Here is a 20129-nt window from a genome sequence, read left to right as displayed (position 1 = left end):
CTCAATGCATGAGCATTATGACGTCCTAAACAGAATATTATGTTACTTAATGGGATAATTTAGAAATAGAGCCATAATCAATTGTGCACTTTTTTATTTACTCTATACGTCTGTTACTTTTTGGAGTCATATACCAATAATATTTACGACTTTACTTGACGGAATCTTAGGCAAACCTATCTGGTTTAGCTGGACTGAATTCTGTACGATATAGCGTTCTACTCCTGGGATGATTAACAGAAAAATTTTATTTAATGGATCAATATTAGCAGTATTCATTCTGTTGGTTTATGGCACATTAAATTTCCTAAATTCATGCTGTATTCATTTTGCAATTATGATTTCCGATGTTCAAAACAATTATAGCAATAATTGACCTCGCTTTTTTCAGCATGACATAACTTAAAGCGTAAAGCGTACGCTTCAATTGATTTTCCAGAGACCAGACCATCACAAAAGACTGAGGTTTTCCAGGAGAGTTCATTCCTCCCCAAGACGATATCGATGATCTCAAGTAATATCACCAATCCCAGGGTTCAACGCATCCATGCCCCCTCCATCGCATTGTTCTTCTCCTGGAAAGAGGCGTAGGGAGTTCAACGGATGTTGTCCATTATTCCCATCAATTCTACCGAAAGTTCTCTCTCTCTCTCTTCTGGCCATTGTAGGTGAAAGTAATGACGCCCACCTCGCATCCGATAAGGCAACCGCACAATTAGGTCTCAAGGTCGATATTGTGGGCAAAGCTGATGGGAATTAAGCCCATGGGCCTTTTCGGACAAATTTCCTCGCCAGCGGTTTCCAACGAAGAACTACTACTGGGAAAATCTCAGCCCACTGGATTCACCTCTACGGAACCCGAATTTTTTTACGGAAATGTATCCATTCCGTCTTTCGAGAACCCGGCGAACGAGTATTTGAGAACGATTATCATGAGCCATGATTTGGCTACGGTAGATACGAGCCCGTTCGAAGCACAATTTCATGATGTAAAAATGAGTTGAAAATTTTCACAAACATTACTTTACTGGGTTTCTATGCTACTACATCATTTTCAGGGTAGTGTATGGGTAAGTATGGGTACTTTCTTCTGATTATGAATCTCCTTTTCTATAAAATCCCCTTTATTTTAGGGTTACAAAACGCCGAGTATCCAATGCCAGCATCATGATGCGGTCCGCCGAATATTATCGACATTTTTATCTCAAGGCCAAATCACAAGGAGATCGAACATAAAATATTTAAATTAATGATAGAATTATACATTTTAATAAAGGGGAAGGATTTTCGCAGCGCAGTGGCTATCAACGCGCGTTTTTTTTCTTACTACGCCGAAATAGACTTCAAGGGTTTCAATGATCTCCTGAGTCATGCTGCCATATGGTCCCGACTCTTACCCCGTCTATGGTTTCTGAACAACCATAAGTGCTAATGAGTCCAAACTTCCGCTCTCTCTATCGAGTGACAACCAGTGTGTGACGAGAGAAAAAGTCTCCATAAAATAATCAGGGCTATTTTGAGATGGGTCATTCTATTAGAATTCAACACATTAATCAAATAATTTCCATTAAAAAGAAGAACTTTGTGCTTTCACATTAATATTTATTCACGACCATGGTTTCAACGTTAGACGTCATCATCAGGCCACGTGAACGTTTCAACGTTAGACGTCATCATCACCTGATGATGACGTCTAACGTTGAAACCATGGTCGTGAATAAATATTAATGTGAAAGCACAAAGTTCTTCTTTTTAATGTTAATTATGAATCGCTTTCACCAAGTTACGCCTCAAACAATCAATTTTATCAAATAATTTCAAATTCGGTATTTTTAGCTATCCTTGCAAGAAGTGAAACATACAAGTTTGTGAAATTATAAAAAAAATTCACATGAAATTAAAGGGAAACCAAAGTTGAAATGTTTCATGAAAGTTAAGCAAAGGGGTAACATGAGACAATTTTTAATCAAGGTACAGTACTCATGAATACATTTTTGAAAAGGAATATAAAGTTCTTTAATTTGAATTTGTTTTTAATGCTTTCTCAGAGCGATTTCCCTAATTTGCTCTTCTGATGCTTATGGAAGATATAGCACAACACTGGAGCAATACATGTTCCCTCAAATAACTGAACGGGGAGTGTTTTGACTCAGTCAAGATCTGAGTATAGAGTCAATTACCTTTGGCCTGGAAATTCATACTAATTGACCAGGTTGTATAACAGGTTTAACCTCTTGTTATTCCATTTTCAAATATGCATAATGAAATTCTGTATTTAAGTATTGAAAATATAGTTATGGAAGCCTATACATAGACTGACACGCTCAAATTTCACAAAAAGTACCAATTTTGATCCTTCTAAACTTTCTTCTTAAGAATCTCACGGGTCTCTAGGTGAGTTGAACAGCGAATTAAGTATGAAAGTTCTCTGGTTAATTCAACCACCATCATCATCCTCAGAGAATGTCCTGGCATTACCTTTATTCGATTCTGTAAATAAATTCCAGTATTTTCCACGCCATCGTTACATACGCCCATTGCTTTGTGAAATACAGTATATACATATGATTTGCTATCCACTTTGAATAGACAGGACTACTAGGACGAACAGTGAGACATTGGTATTGAATCACCATATGCGCTGGTGAAATATGTATGGTAGGCAGTAACGTACGCCGGAACACTGCTTTCGCCTTGATTTTTCCTGGAAACTTACGCCTTAACCAGGCAAGGCAATATTCATACCCTGAACATAAAAGAGATTGTAAATGTTGTCAAAAAAAACTATTTGTGATCAATAGACAAAATAGAATTTTAAAGGTGTCAACATAAAAAATGGACGTATATGCTATCAAATAAATAATTGGGTTTCAAAAAACAAAATTGAATTTTACAAACGCTTTCATTCCTTGACGATGAAAGCGGATATTGGGATTAAAACATAAGCAATAAATGGTTTTTGGCAATCTGCTGTTACCTCAATGTAAATGCACAGGAAGTAATCGTTACAGTTTAACCTGCTGAAAACATCAAGAGAAATTCACGCAAAGATTCTTCTGTTCAATTGATTCTGTTTAAACGATACATTAAAACATACGAGTTAATTTCTGATTGCATGAAAGATTTTTGCGGACCATAACGAAACATGTGCAAAGGCATTAATCAAATTAGAACAGATTCTATTTTCCGTTGATGTATTCTCACAATTTGGGTATTGACTAAGTAGATGTGAATTTTGGCGTTCATTCTCGCATTCACTCATTTAGACACAAATCTGTACGAACTAATGTAGCGTCTAAACAGGCCTTTAGAAATGAGTCGACTTTCGTTTACGTAGGCTGATTAGGCGGAAGGAGGAAATCACGGGACTCACCGTACGTAAAGGGCACTGGAATCACCCGAGTATGCATCGCGAAAGATTAAAAATTAAATTTAAAAAAATAATAAAACGATAATCGGAAAGGAAATCGGCGCAGGTCGCACGGTTACGCGATGCTCTCGCGCGAATGCTTCGCTCCGACAAGCAGAGCAGAAAAGCAGCGCAACCGAAATTCGGGAACGGGGAAGCCCGAAAGCGAAAGTGAAGAGCGCTCGGCGAAGCATGGCCGGGCAGCGATCTTCACTCTCAATATTCCCCCGCCGAGGAAACTCAACTGTCGGAGCGCGCGCTTGCTTCCGCGAAGCGCGGGAGTGCACGAGAGATTTCACCCGACCGCCTCGAGATTAGCGCAATCGAATCGAAAACGGAAGCGTTCGGGATATGCGATATCGAAAGGGAAAGAAATGGGTGCAACAGATGAAAGAGTGAGATGGGACGAAGCATATAATATGGCGTCAGTGGCGTAACCATGGGGGAGATTAGGGGATAGATCGCCCCCCTCCCCAAAGCCCCTGAGAAATAAAAAAAATATTTAAAACTATTTTATAGTTTTTAAAATAATAATTGAATATCGTTAAAGTTAATTTTTAGCGCCAAAATCATCTAAAATGTATTTCCAGGCATGTCATTTTTCAAACATTTTCCCGGATCCCCGTTGGCTGGGTGGGTCGCCACCCCAGGCTGTAAAGCATATTCCTAGTTACGCCACCGATATGGATGTTATATTTTTATTTTTTTCTAATCTAAGGTTTTCTGGGATAAATATCTATCACTCATGACCCTCCCTTTTTAAATAAAGCGACTCGGGTTTCGATGAATAATAATCGTCGTCAGGCGTAAATTATTAAATAAATAACTGGGATTAAAAAAAAGAATTTTTAAGGTGTTTGGATTCCTTAAGGATGAAAGCGGATGTATAATACTGGCAATAAATGATTTTAGGAAATCTGTAATTAACTCACAATCAGGGGCGAATCCAGGATTTTTTCTAGGGAAAACACAAGGGTCTGACAGGTCATCTCATATTTGAGATTTAAAAAAACATACAGCAATTATTGTACAAAATATTCTATTAATTTTGATAGGAAATTTTTTAATATGAAACTAAATGATTGAGGCTCCGTAATACACAAAATAAAACGAACGTAATGATAACCGTACTAAAATCTTGTCTATTTTCGAAGCACCCGTGCCCCCTAAATCCGTTTATACACGCAGTTATTGCACAGCAAGTTATTGCAACAGTTTAACGTGCTGAAAGATCATAAGTGAAATTCGCGCAAATTTCTTCTTAAAAATTATTCGAATTTCGTTTACGTAGGCTGATGAGGCGGAAGGACGAAATAAGAAGACTTCAGCGGAATTAATTAATAAACAGCAAAAATTTTATGCCTGATGATTATTATTATTCATCGAAGCCCGGTTCGATTATTAAAAAAAACAGAAGTGGCATAAATAATAGATATTCATCGAAGAAACCTTTAATTGAACTATAACACACTAAACACGAGAAAGTGATTTTTTTCTTAAAATCCTCTGAAAAATTAAAATATGCGCTGCAATTCATGGGCGAACTCAAATAATTTGAGAAATACCCCAAATTGATTATCCTCTTACAATTGATTCTAAAACTATAAAAAAATAATACTTTCACAGGATTCACTATGCAAAATTGAGTTGCGATATTTAATTATAGCTTCACTACGAAATTCAACACAGGATTGTTTCATTTACCGAAAATTTTAAGTCTTCACGAGTTATTATCAAGATTAAATGCCTGCAGAATACTCTAATATTTTTTCTCCTTTAGGTTGTCTACCATGATAATGGCTAGTAAAGCGTAAAAGCCTAGATCGGCAAATTCAATAATTTTGTGGAGCATTTGAAAAGTGAAGCTATTTCGAAATAACTAACCAACTCTCACGAATAAGTAATTTCGATGAATATAATAAAAAAACATAATACGTCAGAATTGAACAGGGTCATTTACTGCAGAGATTGGAAAAAAGACGAATAATTGTTCCGAATTGCATGTTCAAAATTAGCTGCAAACAACGAGAATGATAACTTGGTGTTTTAGTCATGATTTCGAAACTATGAGGTTTAAGATATAAACCATTGAAGATATGAATTTTTTTTAAATCACATCTATTTTATATAGTCCGGCTTGTCTCTCTGGGTTTCACGATTCATTAAAAAAAAGAATGGGGTATCCAATTACACAATGGAGCATTTACGGCTGATGAGCAGTAAATGGCTACATATTCAATGATACCGCAAATACAAGTGAATCAATCAGGATCAGGAATTTTCCGATTACTTAGCCAGATCTAATTCATGCATTTCATACAAAAACGACACGTAATGAAGGTATATGAGAGAAAATAGTACGAAGAATATTCCTTACCTTTCTTTCAAAATGAGCAGTACTCCATTCCCTTGGCACAGCATAAGCATTAGCGAGGAAGCTGGCGTACGACTCCAATTAGCTTTCTCAGCAGCTCTGTAAATTAAGACAACATACCGTTGAATATTAAATGCATTCATTTTCCATGTCTTCGTAATTTAATCTTGAATTTATTTCTCTCGTAAGTAATGTTAAATAGTGATACATCACGCATATTCACGAGACATTGGATTAGTGAATAATAAAAGACATTGCAGATTAAGAACAGGAGTACTTGCTGGTTGCAATTGTCTCTTCTATGTTTCTTCATTAGAAGCCTTCCAATAATGGGTCGACCGTGGAATTATGAAGCACTAATATCCTACAGGGGTTTCTGGGATTTATAATGCATGATAGTACACGCCATTGTTAAGCAATTGCTAGAAAAGATAATTACAATAGTTAATTACGGAGAAGCGATAACTTGTGAAAGCTTTCAAAGAGTTACCAGAGCTAATTAAAATCCATTTGATAATTTAAACTAGAAAGAGGCAGAGGCAAGAGAGACAACTATAGCATATGTGTTTTAAGAGCATGCTGCACATAACTGTTCCGGATGGAGAATGTAAAAATCATTGATATATACGTTATTAATTACACAAGCTTCATTATACACCGTATATGATTAAGGTTGCATGGATATACATAATTAAAAATAAGAAAAATTATACCAATTATTAACTATGAGGTGCAAAAAATTGCGAACACTATCATACATTTAAAATCCCATAAATCTTTGCAGGATACCCGTGCCTAATAATTCCACGTTTGACCCACAGTGGAAAGCTAATAATGAAGTAATAAGAGAAGGGATAATTGCGATGAGCTATACGATACGAGGGTTTATGATTCTAAGCATCGTAGAATTATTGCACACGGCATTCATTCTACGATGGGCACATGGTAGCATGCAATGACTCGATGATGAAAAAATAGAAACCACAAAGCTATGACCTCACGTCTCACATAGGACCAAGCCATAAAGGCAAGCTCTTGCACGTACCCACTGCAGGAACCATAATTAGCCTCGCCGCGACGTACAGTGCGCCGAGAACTTAATACGATTTTTCGTCAGAATGGCTTCCGTTTATTTTCCACGTATGAAGTCATCTTAACAACAGAGTCGAGAGGGAAATACCATTAGCGCTGGAGGGAGCAACCTCTTCCGGCATTTTCAAGGGGCTAACCAATCTCCCTCGGGACCCGCGAGTGTTTTTTTTCGTGATGGCAATCACAGGGTCACGCAGACCGTGGCGCCTTTGTTTCCTCCTTCATCTCTTCGTCGATTGACTTAAGGGACCCACAAACACATGACTAACGCCTCGCGAAGGACAATGATCGAACGGAATCTTTCGTCCAAAATTGGCAATGGGCGCCAATCCTTACACCACGCGCGCTGCCACACTATTTTTTTTCACCTTCGATAAATCAAAAATATATAAATCACTTTCTTGGGCTTGCTCAAGAAAATATAATGCCCGCCCTTCCTGAAAGCTTAATCTTGAGCACTATGGAACGCCTAAAATCGTAAATATTCTTCCCTTTTACGGCTATCGTCACACAAATCTCAAAGGTATACAGGACAGGGAGGATAAGTTTTTCTTATTCCACACCTCAGAGGCTCGTGATGGTTTCTACACTTGGTAATCGCCTACCTAATGCAGTTTTTTTTAACAGCTGCAGCTGAACCACCGTAATGTATTTATCTAATTTATTTCTACGTAAATAACTCCAGTAATATTAAGGTGTTATATTAAAGCAGCATTGTATTTTATTCATTTCTACAATACGGCATACATTCGCGACGAAATATCATAATCATGTAACACGACGGGAACGATTTAATAACTCCAGGACGCATTCACTTTCAAGACGAAAACACAACCTCAAACCACCTATCAACAGAAAGGTTAGAAAAAATTACCGAAAATATCATCGTAAAACAATTGAAAATACAGTCCCGTAGTGATGCATGCACCCTTTCTACCACCGGTTTTTCAATCATACGATTAATGGATGAGAATGAGATGCACGAATTTATGCTAATTAACCTGCGCTAAACTTATTTCCACTGCTTATGGGTGAAATGAAATGGTGAAATAAATTAAAGATATGATCTGAAAAAAAAACAATATTACCAGCATAGGCGAGCAGCAAAAGGATTATGAACGCCAGCCCCGTTAATCGAGGAAATATGTTGAGAGAATACAGGAAATACGGCGCCTATAGAATACGTCTTTTATGAAAAAGCTAATACCTTTATAATAATGATAAAATTTCATATCTACACCATTTCGGCACTTTCCCTAACTCTATTATATGTCCCCAATGACCCCCATATGAGTACATCGAGATACAACTGGTATCATCGGTGTTCTTCATATTATTAGACTCGTCTAATTTATAAAGTTTAGTAGCGCTGGATTTCGAAGTCTCCATTTCGGAATTCCCAATACCAATTCTAACCATAAATGCTTCATTTATAGAAATGACAGCATTTACAGCAGTTTTTACAGATTTTAACCATCCTATTATGACATTTCATACTTAATAATTATAGGCATGTGCCCCTATCAAAGGAAATCAATTCATTTTACTCACTGTCATCCCTTATTACCTCCTACCTACTACTCCTGAGGATATCTCGTATCTCCAATAAAGCACCACAAATTTCGTCATGAATTTTTCCCAGCAGCATCAAGCGATGATTCCTTAAAGGCCAGCAACACGATAATTTTAATCCGGAAAAAAGTTCTATACATCACAAATGAAGTTAATCTGTGAAATGAGAGCTGTCTGAGAAATTTTATTGAAGTCGGACCTTTCCAGGAAATCTAATTTAGAGTAAGGAAAGCAGCTACCTCGAATGACTGATTTTTTTACCGTCCACAGGGATAATTGTCACGTGACTTCAATCCGTAGCTATCGCATCGGCCTTCGGTGAGAAAACTGTGGCTAGAGTCGATTGTATGCACTCTTTCCGGGAATATCGTTCTCGCAATCAGAAGATGAAGTTACATGGAAATCCGATTAGGGATGAAACACGGTGTTAAAAGTAGAGGCATCAATTCTCCATTCTCCGCGTAAAAGTGTCACAGCGCACCGTCGCGTCACCTCCAAGCATCATGCGTCGAACAAAACAAGATGCCGGCGTCTCAAACCGTAATAATATCAACAAATCCACAAAATGTGACATTTCAATATATGAAATCTCTCTGCTAAAAAAAAATTGACAATGTTTTTAGTAGAGTTGGAGAAAAGAGAGGACTTATGAATGCCTTAAAAATGGGTAACGGAATAATTTTTATCGGCGACATAAAGAGATAATATACATAATATCGCCGAGGGACACCTAGTGAGAAACTGTGAGCTTAAAAGAGAACAGAGTTAAGAGATGCGTCAAAAAAAACTTAAATTTATGACGGAAGTTGATGACTTAACAAATATTATACGTCTTTAAGAGATTCACTATTAAAACTACAGGACATTATAACGAACCAACACTATTGCACAGTGATTCCTTCATTTATTAATAAAATTATAAAAAAGAATAAAAGTTATATAACATCGTGAGCGTATCCGTTATCCCTGATGACTCCTTAAGTGGTCGGATAAGAAATTTGGACAAGATTACTAACCACTTAAAAAAACACTAATTAAAAAAGCGATCCCAATTCAGGCCCTATATACAATTAGATCGTGAAATAGATTTTAATGTCAGTATTCTCAGAAATTACGGAGGAGACAGTCACCCCTCCTACGGTCCCTGTAATCTTCGACTGAGCAGGAGACGAATGACCGCTAAAAATAATTGTAAATGGAAGAATTTCAGGATAAAAGCTCACTTCGTTAAGTATGGCAGCCTTCATTTGATTCCAAAGTGATTGAAACGTTTATCACGACTTTTTCATGGCTTTTCATGGATACGGTGAGCGTTGAAATTCTGTTTCCAAAATCATGGCGGCTGAACTTCGCCCTCCAACCAGATTTATTTACAATACGATATAAGCAATGACTCTTATAGAAATCGCAAGAACAAGCCACCCACCGAGCATATAATTTCATTTTTACAATTTTTGTCGAACGCACAGTGCTTTCACGGTATCTTGGCCACTCGTTCCATGATATCTAGACCCCATGAGTGGTGAAGAAAAGAGAAGCGAGCCGATTCACAGGGCCACCTTGGCACTAAAGGTAATTGGGTTGCATAACTTCAGGATAACACATTCATTAACCTCCTCCCGAATTTCAATATCCTCCCGAAAAAAAACCTTCCTTTGAAACATTTTGGCCTTTATGATTTGATGCTTTCTTGGCGAATAATGTGGGTGAGCTCTTTTCGGGATTCCCACCGGGTTAATTTATCTATAATAGCCAACGCTTCAAGCTCCGACTCGGAGTCCATCCTCAGCCCGAGTCGGAACTTAAACGTTGGCTATAATGGATAGATTAACTCGGCGGGAACCCCGAGAAGAGTTTACCCACTTTGGCCTTTTTTAATTACGCTCAATTCCCAATTTTTTTCATTTTTTACAGTGAGGAGGACTCGCAGCTAAAAGAACAGTCTTCGTGCTGGCTCGCAAGCCTTGTCTCTCGTATCTTAGCTTCAGCAAACATTAAATACACGTATATTGGGTGCCCAGATATCATTACCAAGTTAGCAAGGCTTTAGCTGGAGAACAGGAGTTTATTCTGGTTATTGCTATCGGTCGCTAACCAACATTATCGAAGAACTTTACGACTCTCTTCACGATTCTAGCTAAATATAAATGATAATGTCTAAAGGTAACCCATAGCGACGATAAAACTAGAAAAATCGCTGAGCTCTCAGTGTTCCATCCAATCAAATCAAATTTTTAGAAACACAATGTATAATCTGGTTCTTTCACCCTCAGAGTTTACTACAGCTAATATTAGCGAAAAATAAGAATATAATACAACAATCGTAGCGATAGCCGCTAAGTCTTTCCTAACGTAGTTTAGTGACCGCAATAATTATCAAAATAGCTGCTCAGGTCGATCATTTAATCAAGATTTCAACGATGAAATTCGATGCCAATGTATTGGAAAGCTAGGGATGAGCAAATAAATAAAACAATAAAATTATAATTCCCGGGGGAGAATTACAAATCCGTTCGTATGCTCAGCGTGGATCTCCAGGAACCCGTGCCCACCATCATATAAGGAGTGAATTCCCTTCCTTCACGGCACACTTCCGACTCGGGCTGGGTTTCTCTCCTCCCCGACTACATTGTTTCGTCGGCGACCGTCAACGCGAGGGAAAGGACTCCCGGGTGACGCGCGTCGCCACCACCCACCCTCCACAGGACCACGCGCCGGTCACAGCGGCGACAAGGCGGAAGGAAAGAAGGCGAGGGAGAGAAATGCCACATCCATGCATCGAACTCGCGGTGTTTTCCTCCGATGCATGGGAAACATCGAGCGGCAACGAAACAGAAAGGTGGACGCCAATAAACATCGTGAGGTGATGCAGAGGGGATGGGTGGGGGAAATTCCAGAACCATCACGTAGTGGTAGGCGGATCATCTTCTGAATAGCGTATATTTTCATATTATACATGAATTCGTGCCACAACGCATGCCATGAGGAACTATTAGGAACCGTTACAGAGCGCTCAGTTAAGGGCAGAAATGCGTGAGAGAGACCTATTTAATAAATTTCAGATGCGATCGGCTGTCGTTCCTATTTGGGGATCAAAAGGTCGTCTCGATACATAAATTACTGCTGCAATCCAATCCACGGATTAAAAACCAGAAGATCACAACAGAAGTTTCCCCGATTATTGATGGAATTTGAAGTGCGCTCTCTCATTTCATCCCTCATGGATGACGAATTATGATAATCATTAAGCGAACTAAGAGGCATGTATTTAATAAACGCATCACGAAAACGGAATAGCGGCTAGCGTTTGGTCGGAGATGAAGAGAACGCTATCTCAGCTATTCCTTGCGTGGGAAACAAGTATCGATATAGAGCTTTCCATTTTTATACCCTTGTGTTGCATTTATTATACTTCATCAATGCCATGAAACAGAAATCATTCGTTGAAGTCTCTCAAATAAGCACTCACTGGGTTCACAGTTTTATCTCTCTTTGCTCACTTATTTTGAGTATTTAGTGAGTAATTGTTAGCAATGCATTTACAATGTGAACGGGAGTTTAGAACAAGTTAAAATTTTTCTATTGGTAAACAACTTCCAACGCTTAATTTAAGGCAAAAAAGCTGGAATCCTCAAACAATGTCTTCTTTACTTTCATTATATTATAATGTATTGCCAACAACCACGTGAACTCAAAAGAATTATTACATTTATATTACTATTCCATTAATGAGAACACGAACTGGAAATATTAGCGTTGTTTATGACTATTTTTTCAAATTTGGTCCAATGGCGGTGTAATTTTTAAATGCAAGTCTGTTAAGCAAAACAAAATGCCCTTCATCAATTGTCAGACAACGAGGAACAGTGTTTTTCTCCGCCACCAACGTATTTCAATTACAATTAAAGATATCAATAACCCAATGCTAAACGGCCTATGAAGTACCACAAAGGGAGATTCTGACACAATCAAACCCGACAAAAATCAATGCCGACAAAATCACCTTTGCTGCGTACAGCCCGCGCGCGCGCGGCATTGGCCGAAGTTCTGATCTGCAATGTATGTGTGTGCGACTTTCCTCTTCGAAAAAACTCTTCATTGCTATTAGTAGCATTTATGTCAGTATTTTCCCAAATTTGGTCCAAAGGCGACGTAATTTTTACATGTAAGTTTTCTAAGTAAAACAGTATGCCCTTAACCAACTGACAGACAATGATGAACAATGTTTCTTCGATCACCACAGAGCAAATGTTAATTCAATCAAATAAATCGACAATCCAATATTTAACGGGTAATGAGGCACCCCAGAGGGAGAGTCTGACGAAGCACCGTTGTAGTACATATCCCTCGCGCGCGCGCCATTGGCCGAAGATCTGATCTGCAATGTAAGTGTGTATGACCTTCCTCTTCGAGCGCGTCCGCATGATGCGAGGAGAGACCGCGACGGAGGAGAGGCCAGTTATAGATCAAGGCTTTCCCCCTCTCCACCCCATTGCTCTATGCATCATCGCCGCCTATGCCGAGGATCGGGTCGCCCGGGAACATCTCGGAAGCGCCGAGGCACACAGTCACCGTCCCGCTCGCGTACGACACCATCACCCGTGGAAGAGTCCTTGATGCACACCATTGACTCGGCAGCGATGGCAAGGCTCTCGAGACTGCGGTGACTCAATCGCGGTGGTCAGCGAGTCAATTAAAGCCCCGTTCACGACAACTTAACTTGGCGTAACTTAACTCCGTACTTCCCTCGGCGACGACTGAAATGTTCCACATATCAAAGACCCACAGACTGCCCATTGATCACGAAATAGATAGTGATGACTTTCGATTGTTTCATGACTATCGATAGATATTAACAACTTTGCTGCTAGTGGATAATTCAAAGATAAATTCGTGATTTTTTGTGTTAGTGACCATGCCAAGTGGATTACCAACACTTTAAGTTATTGCGAACCAGCAGACGCTCATTTTAATGTTTCAACTCCGTAATCACGCTAACTTCAGTTAAGATGTTGTGAACGAGCTTAATGCGTCGCACCACTCTCGCTCAGCACACCGTATTTTTACCTCCTCACCCACGTAATTACTATTTCAAAACTTACGCTCTCACATTGAAATTTTCAGGGTATCTACATCTACATACCACCCTGCAATAAAATAGAGAAAAGACTAGCCAACATTTTCTTTCATCTGAACTATGACAATCTGACCCTGAAGGAAATACTGAGGTAAATGTTTGGTCATATTTGAGGCATAGAAAGATGTTTAAGAGGGTGTAGCTATGTACAACTATGAAATTTTCATGATGATAGCTTAGCTTTAAAGATCCCAGTTTCTGAGGAAGATTGTAGCAAAAGAGTAGCGGAGGATCACTCATCCATATAATTCTGGGATATTTTTGAACAATACAATAAAATAAAATCATCATTAATATTGAAATTCAAGGAATCTCATACATTAAAACTATTATGAAATAAGAAAGGTTGAATTCGGAATGAATGGTCTAAGTTATTTTTTACCACCTACTTTTGTAAATATCTATCTTTTCATGATACTGCAATCTAAAACTACACCTTGGATCATCAGGGATTTTAAAAACCAAATGCTATTTATTGATTCCAATGCCTGATTAAATAAATACGGATAATAGCTTTGGCCTTTGATTATCTCAGAGTAACTCTTCAAATTGAAAGATAATTACCACCTGAAAATGACAGCATTGTGCATCATACAGTATGATCTAATAGGGTTATCGCGGGATGGAGAGAAGTTGATTTGCCGTTGGTACAGGGAAAATTGAAAGATAATTATCACTTGAAAATGACAGCATCGAGCATCATACGGTCTGATCTAATAGCTTCATCGCGGGAGTTAGAACGCAGGAGAGGAACGAAAAGCGATGCTAAAGGGATTACATTACTATCCTACCTTCAAATCGATTGACTGTGAATAGAAAGTCTTCACTAGAATTTTTTGACAGGAACTCCTTTTTGAGTGTGATCCGTCGTCAAAGGAACTTATATCAAACAAAAAAAATTGAAAAAAAAACTATTCATAGCGCATATTATTACGCTCTAATAAAAAGTCGGTAAATTGAAATTATTTTGAGCTACATTTGATTCCAATCTGGAAGTAATTACCAGCTATGCCGGGATCAGCTTTAAAAAATCGCTTAAAGAAGGATATAATGTTTTTTTTTAATACCTCTTAGCAATTCACATATAAAATAGTGAAATAAAACTACACATCCGATTCAATTTGCTAAAAATTTTCAAAATTTCACGAATATTCCGGCGACTAATATTAAGTGGCCTCCCCCTTTATATACCAGCCATTTCAATGCAATATTGACAAAGATTAAATATATGTTGATAAAGTAATATGACAGCATCACACAGTATGATCACATAGTGGACCATGAGAAAAAGGGATAGGGAAAGGATCAACGCTTTTGAGATGTGGGTGTGGAAGAGGTTGGATAGAGTGAAATGGGTGGATGAAGTGAGGAATGAGGAGGTGATGGAAAGAGTTGGGGAGGAGGGAACATTATTGAGAAACATACAAAGGAGAAAGGGGGAATTGGATCGGGTACGTCATGAGAGGGAAGAGGATTTTAGCAGCAGTCGAGGAAAGAGTGGAAGGAGAAAAGAGAATAGGAAGAAGAAGGCTAAAGTTAACAGACGAAGCGATGTTAAAAAGAAGATATAAGGCAACCAAGGCGGATGCAAGGGACAGGAGAAGGTGGAGACAGCTTTGGTATTTGGGACCAGCCAATCGATAGAAAACCAGTTGATGATTAAGAAACTAACATCGTTACTAACTCTGCCTCTAGTTTTAGATATGGCGGCAGAATATTGTTCATTACTCAGTAAAGAGTAAAAAAGATTACCAAATTTAAAAAATATGACAAAAAATTACGCACATCGACTGCGAAATAAAAATGTCTACAGTAAGATAAAAATCATGGTAAAGGCGTCAATCGCAGAAAAGAAGACTGTCGCCGCGAAATTCACGCCAACCAATGATTTCCGATAAAAAGACAAACGTATGACCTTTTTATGTGAATTTTTAATGAATACTTATAGTAACTTTACATTTACTCTAATAGCTTTTTTCCCTGGCAATACACATTTTCCTCCACATAGGAACGTTAATAAAAGAAACCTGTAATCGACATGAAATGATTGCATAAGAAGATATCTGAAGATATCTTCTTATGCAATAATTTTAAAAGGTCAGAAGTGCATTAAATCAGCAATAAATTATTTCGGTTCAACAGAGTTATTAATTTAAACTTTAATCAACCGCAAAAGAGAGGATATCGTTACTGCGTGGGTGTAAATAGCAAGATCGTGGAAAGGATTACCGATTTTGAATACCAGAATGGTGGCCGTGAAGTCATGAATTTACGGTGTTCCTTTCGTTTTCTAACTGAAAGATAAATAAAATCTGCCCAATAACCTGACTATAACTAAAGAGTCAAATAAAGAAAAGGAAGTGAATAAAAACATGCGAATAGCTCATTCTTTATTTCGTTTTTTTTGTTTATATTGTAGGGTTAAAAACAGTTTCGCCATCCATCTTATAATGGTGATCATGCGACGTCTTATCATAGATTTACATCAAACCATTCAGCACGAGGCTAATAAAATATGTGACACCTATGCATTTTGCATGCTTAATTCACAGCACGAGATTAAAGAAGATCAATTGTATTCACTAAAAAATGCAATTTTCTACATTTTTACCCATGATGACTCCGAAGGTGTAAGATAATAGATTCTGAAAACACAGCTCTAGTAATTCAACAGAGTCATACGTACCTTTGCGAAGCATAATGATCAATAATAAAAACTAAATGACTTTTTCTAATGAAAATAGCATCTGGCAGCATTCGCAAGTTAAACACCTACGACCAAAAATTAACGTACTTACGTCAAAGCATAGAAGTAGCGATACTGGTCCAGTCAAGTCTGAAACATGATAGACACGTATTATCCATCGAGCTAGACCTTGGAATGTTTCCGGAATTGCTGTGATAAACTTGCGATGAGTTTCTCTTAACCAAACTAGAGAAGAAGGTCATTCCAATCGGCGGTTTTCCAGTAACGACCGCAATGATTGAATATTATCTTCTAAAGGGCAACTCCCATCCTTCACACTCCCCAAGATATGTTTGACGACTTATAGGCACAATGGGAGAAAGTAAATGAAATAATACGATAAGAGATAGATTTGTCCTCGTTGAAGTAATTCTGCAAGCCAGGGACGGAAATTCAAGGATTTTCTCGGACGATTTCATATCTTATCTAGCAAGTTAATGGATTTTAAAAGAAGCAAACATCATCATTTGTTTCCACACACAAAACTGTGTCGTAAAATGCACCACGAGACTAGTAAAATCAAATAATTTCGACCGAATACAGGTTTTAAACTCTCAATAAAGCGAAATACTCCATTTTCCACGCTGTTCACTTGATATAATGAGAGTGCCGATTCACACTCTCGGTCATCTGTATTAAAACCGAAAACATGTCATATAAGTTCAAAAGTAAAATTAGTAGTGTAAAAATTCATATTGGTAGCAACTAGAACAAAATAAAGCTACGAAATAACTGAATACGCCATTGATTCAAGAAAACCTCACACTTACACTCAAAGATTCAACTCGAAGGTAGGCATATATAAGTGAGGGTAGAGATCACCCCGGTCTAAATTAATGGATCACGGTAATACTTCGTAGTGATGTAGGGTGAGATGCTCCCCCCCTTGAAAATGGCCCTAAATCGTGGGGGTACTCATAAAGCTTTTAATACATGAAAATTTATTTTATTTGCCATTTTTAACTCCAGTCTAAGCCAACTTGAATTTGGGGCCCTTCGGTCAGAAACTCAACGCTCTACCGACCAGGCTTTTAACCTCCCACACTCACATTCTTAGCAACGGAAAACTTAACAGTTTAATCTGCATTTGTACCACATGGAAAAAATAAATAAAACAGTTCCCCATCAAGAGCTATTCTCCAAAGACAACACAGTTCAAACATAACCCGTGGGAAATTTAAGGCATTAGCTTTCGCGGAACTCTTTATCAATGCCCAACGCTTCCAATTCTTGTATGGTTGCTAAGCCCACATTCCGAATAATGATGCCAACCCAATTATTGGGTTCAGCTGAACTATCGCCCAAATAGAAATCAAATTTAGGTCTAGGCGAGTTTGTCTGATAAATCACAGCTAGGACGGGGAGTGGATGGGAATTATTTTTCTCTCTATGGACTTCACGACTCCAAACCACCTTATCTTAGGGCAATTTTCTTCACTCTAACGGTAATTCATTTCACCAAAATACTAGTTAACCTAGCTATAATCAATAATTTAGTCTCTATACAGCGTTCAGCTATGAGTTAGTTTCAATAAGCGAAAATTACACATAACAAAGCACACCTTGGATCAATAATTACGCCGCACAACACATTTTCCCCAAATAACTCCAGAATTTTCCACTAAACACATTTTCCACATTCACTTCAGAAACTTTCCATATATCTACATGGAAATAAGCATTGCTGTCGAGAGAATTTTCATGGATATTTTCGCAACCACCGCTTTCAAAAAGTGAAATGAAATTACAAAATGTACACAGATAGGTATCGTCTATTATTATTAAATTATTCGTATTAAATCCACCAGTTAACAATTCCATGTATACGAAGACGCACTAATAAAATATTATTGGGTTAATTGAAACGCCTCTAAACCATTAGTAAATAAATTCAAGTTTTTCCAAACTTACGGGAGGATTATCATCTCTGAATACATTGTTAAGGGCCATAAAAATCCCAGTGACAGTTTCTCTGTTTGATTGGAAACTCAACAGTTGTATGTGCCGCCCTTGTCTGATGACTCCCAGGGATAGAATAGGAAAGAGACTTTTTTGGCTACCGCAATCACGGCCAATACTGAAAACTAATATTGCAGAACTAACTATTTGCCAAAGAAGAACACGGTGGGTAGGCCATGTTAGACACACAGCAGTTACCTGGGAAACATAATGGAAGGAAAAATTAATGGAAAAGTCCCGAGAGGAAGACAAAGGGACAAGGACCAAGGAAAGATTAGGAAGGATACGGGGAAAGAAGAGCCTCAGGGTGTTAAGTAAAATAGAAAGAATGAATTTATTACTACAAACTTAAATGTACACATTTTTTTAACAACACAAATAAAAGGAGCTCCAGGTAGCTCCATTGGTAAAAAAACCAACATGGAAGCTACCATTCTTAAAAATTAAATAAGAGGCCAGCCAGAAAACAAATAAAATATAAATAATTTTCTGAAACATTATCATTATGAATCCGATACGTGACAAAACAAATAATGTGAAAACAAATCTGAAGGGATAAATGCATGAGCACACAAGATATTTTTTTAAATACATGCTCGTTTGAAAACTTACAATATACAAAGAACAAAGCATAACTTATGAACAAAATAAATTAGCTTGGGAAAGGAAAATGTAGGGCTGCAGTATACAAATATTAGGCTTGCAATACAATGTTTGTATTTACACTAGTCACGCGGTTTCAGCGTGGGTCTCAGCCTTAGGTTACTGAGCTGCCACATCGAGCCCTCACGGTTTACATTCACTCTACTAGGGTGAAACCCCTTAAACGACCACCCTGCTACCATATGGTCGATCCATTGTGGACCATTTGGTTTCCCATCGAACGATTCCGGCTACAACTCCTTCGAAGAAATCCTACAAGAGGGAGGGCTGCGCTAGAGGCCGTAACCTTTACCCACGCGACCGCCTACGCGGACAAGCCATTGCGTCCGGATTGTTGGCACCGCTCACAATCCACACCCCCTACGTTCACGGGGAAATCAAGCGGAAGGCGCTAATTGTTTAACTAATGAAACCGCTAATTCGTGCAAAGCTATAATTAAAACCTGGTAAAATCACTAAAATTCGTATTAATGTAACTCTTGACATCATATGAACTTTTCATATGATCTGCTTTATGTCTGCGTACGCAATTCACGTCTTCATAAGGTAGATACAGGCAATGATATGAATAATATACAGGAGATTAAATGCTTAAAACTGCAAGTAAACGGTTATCTGACAACCTTCTCATGAATCCTAAAGATGAGACAATAGCGGACAATGCGGAATTCTGATATTTTTATTGCGTAGTTAACTAAGAGACGGATAATTTGAGATTACTGAATGATATGGATTTTCATATTAAATACGTAAAATATATTCCACTATTAAGTAAAATAATGTGCATACTTGGTCACTAATAAAAGAAAATAAGGTATTCTTGTGAAAATGAATAGGATGAAAAGAAATAAATCAGCAATTACAGGCTATGCAGTGAAAAAATCATGTTAAAACACTGTTGACTAAAGTTTACCACCCTTTCCGAAAATACATACGATTATTCAGTATATACGTATATAGCAATAGTGGAAGGTAACGTAGAGAAAACTGATTTTTTGTAAGGAAAAATACGACAAGGACTTAGGTACATTTTCTGTGTGTAAATCTTGCACATAATACTCCTTTGCTATTTAATAATCACCATTAACTTTCATGCCCAATATGAGGTACTTTTATTATGTTATTCTCACGATTCCCACATCATCTTCAAGTGAAAATTTGAAGACATAATACCATC

General features: G+C 37.9%; 1 protein-coding gene across 3 annotated transcripts in view; it reads right to left on the bottom strand.

The window, feature by feature from the left end:
• Positions 1 to 20129, bottom strand: part of LOC124158684 — a 141067-nt gene that overhangs the window by 82163 nt on the left and 38775 nt on the right. For all 3 annotated transcript variants that reach the window (XM_046533918.1, XM_046533916.1, XM_046533917.1), the window contains exon 2: positions 5787 to 5882. The gene's annotated coding sequence lies outside the window, so the exon portion shown is untranslated. The remainder of the gene's footprint in view (positions 1 to 5786; positions 5883 to 20129) is intronic.

This window comes from Ischnura elegans, chromosome 5 (assembly GCF_921293095.1).
Source record: "Ischnura elegans chromosome 5, ioIscEleg1.1, whole genome shotgun sequence".
In the NCBI taxonomy this organism is placed as follows: Eukaryota; Metazoa; Arthropoda; class Insecta; order Odonata; family Coenagrionidae; genus Ischnura; species Ischnura elegans.
The sequence above is the reverse complement of the archived record's forward strand: the minus strand, read 5'-3'. Positions and strand labels throughout refer to the sequence as shown.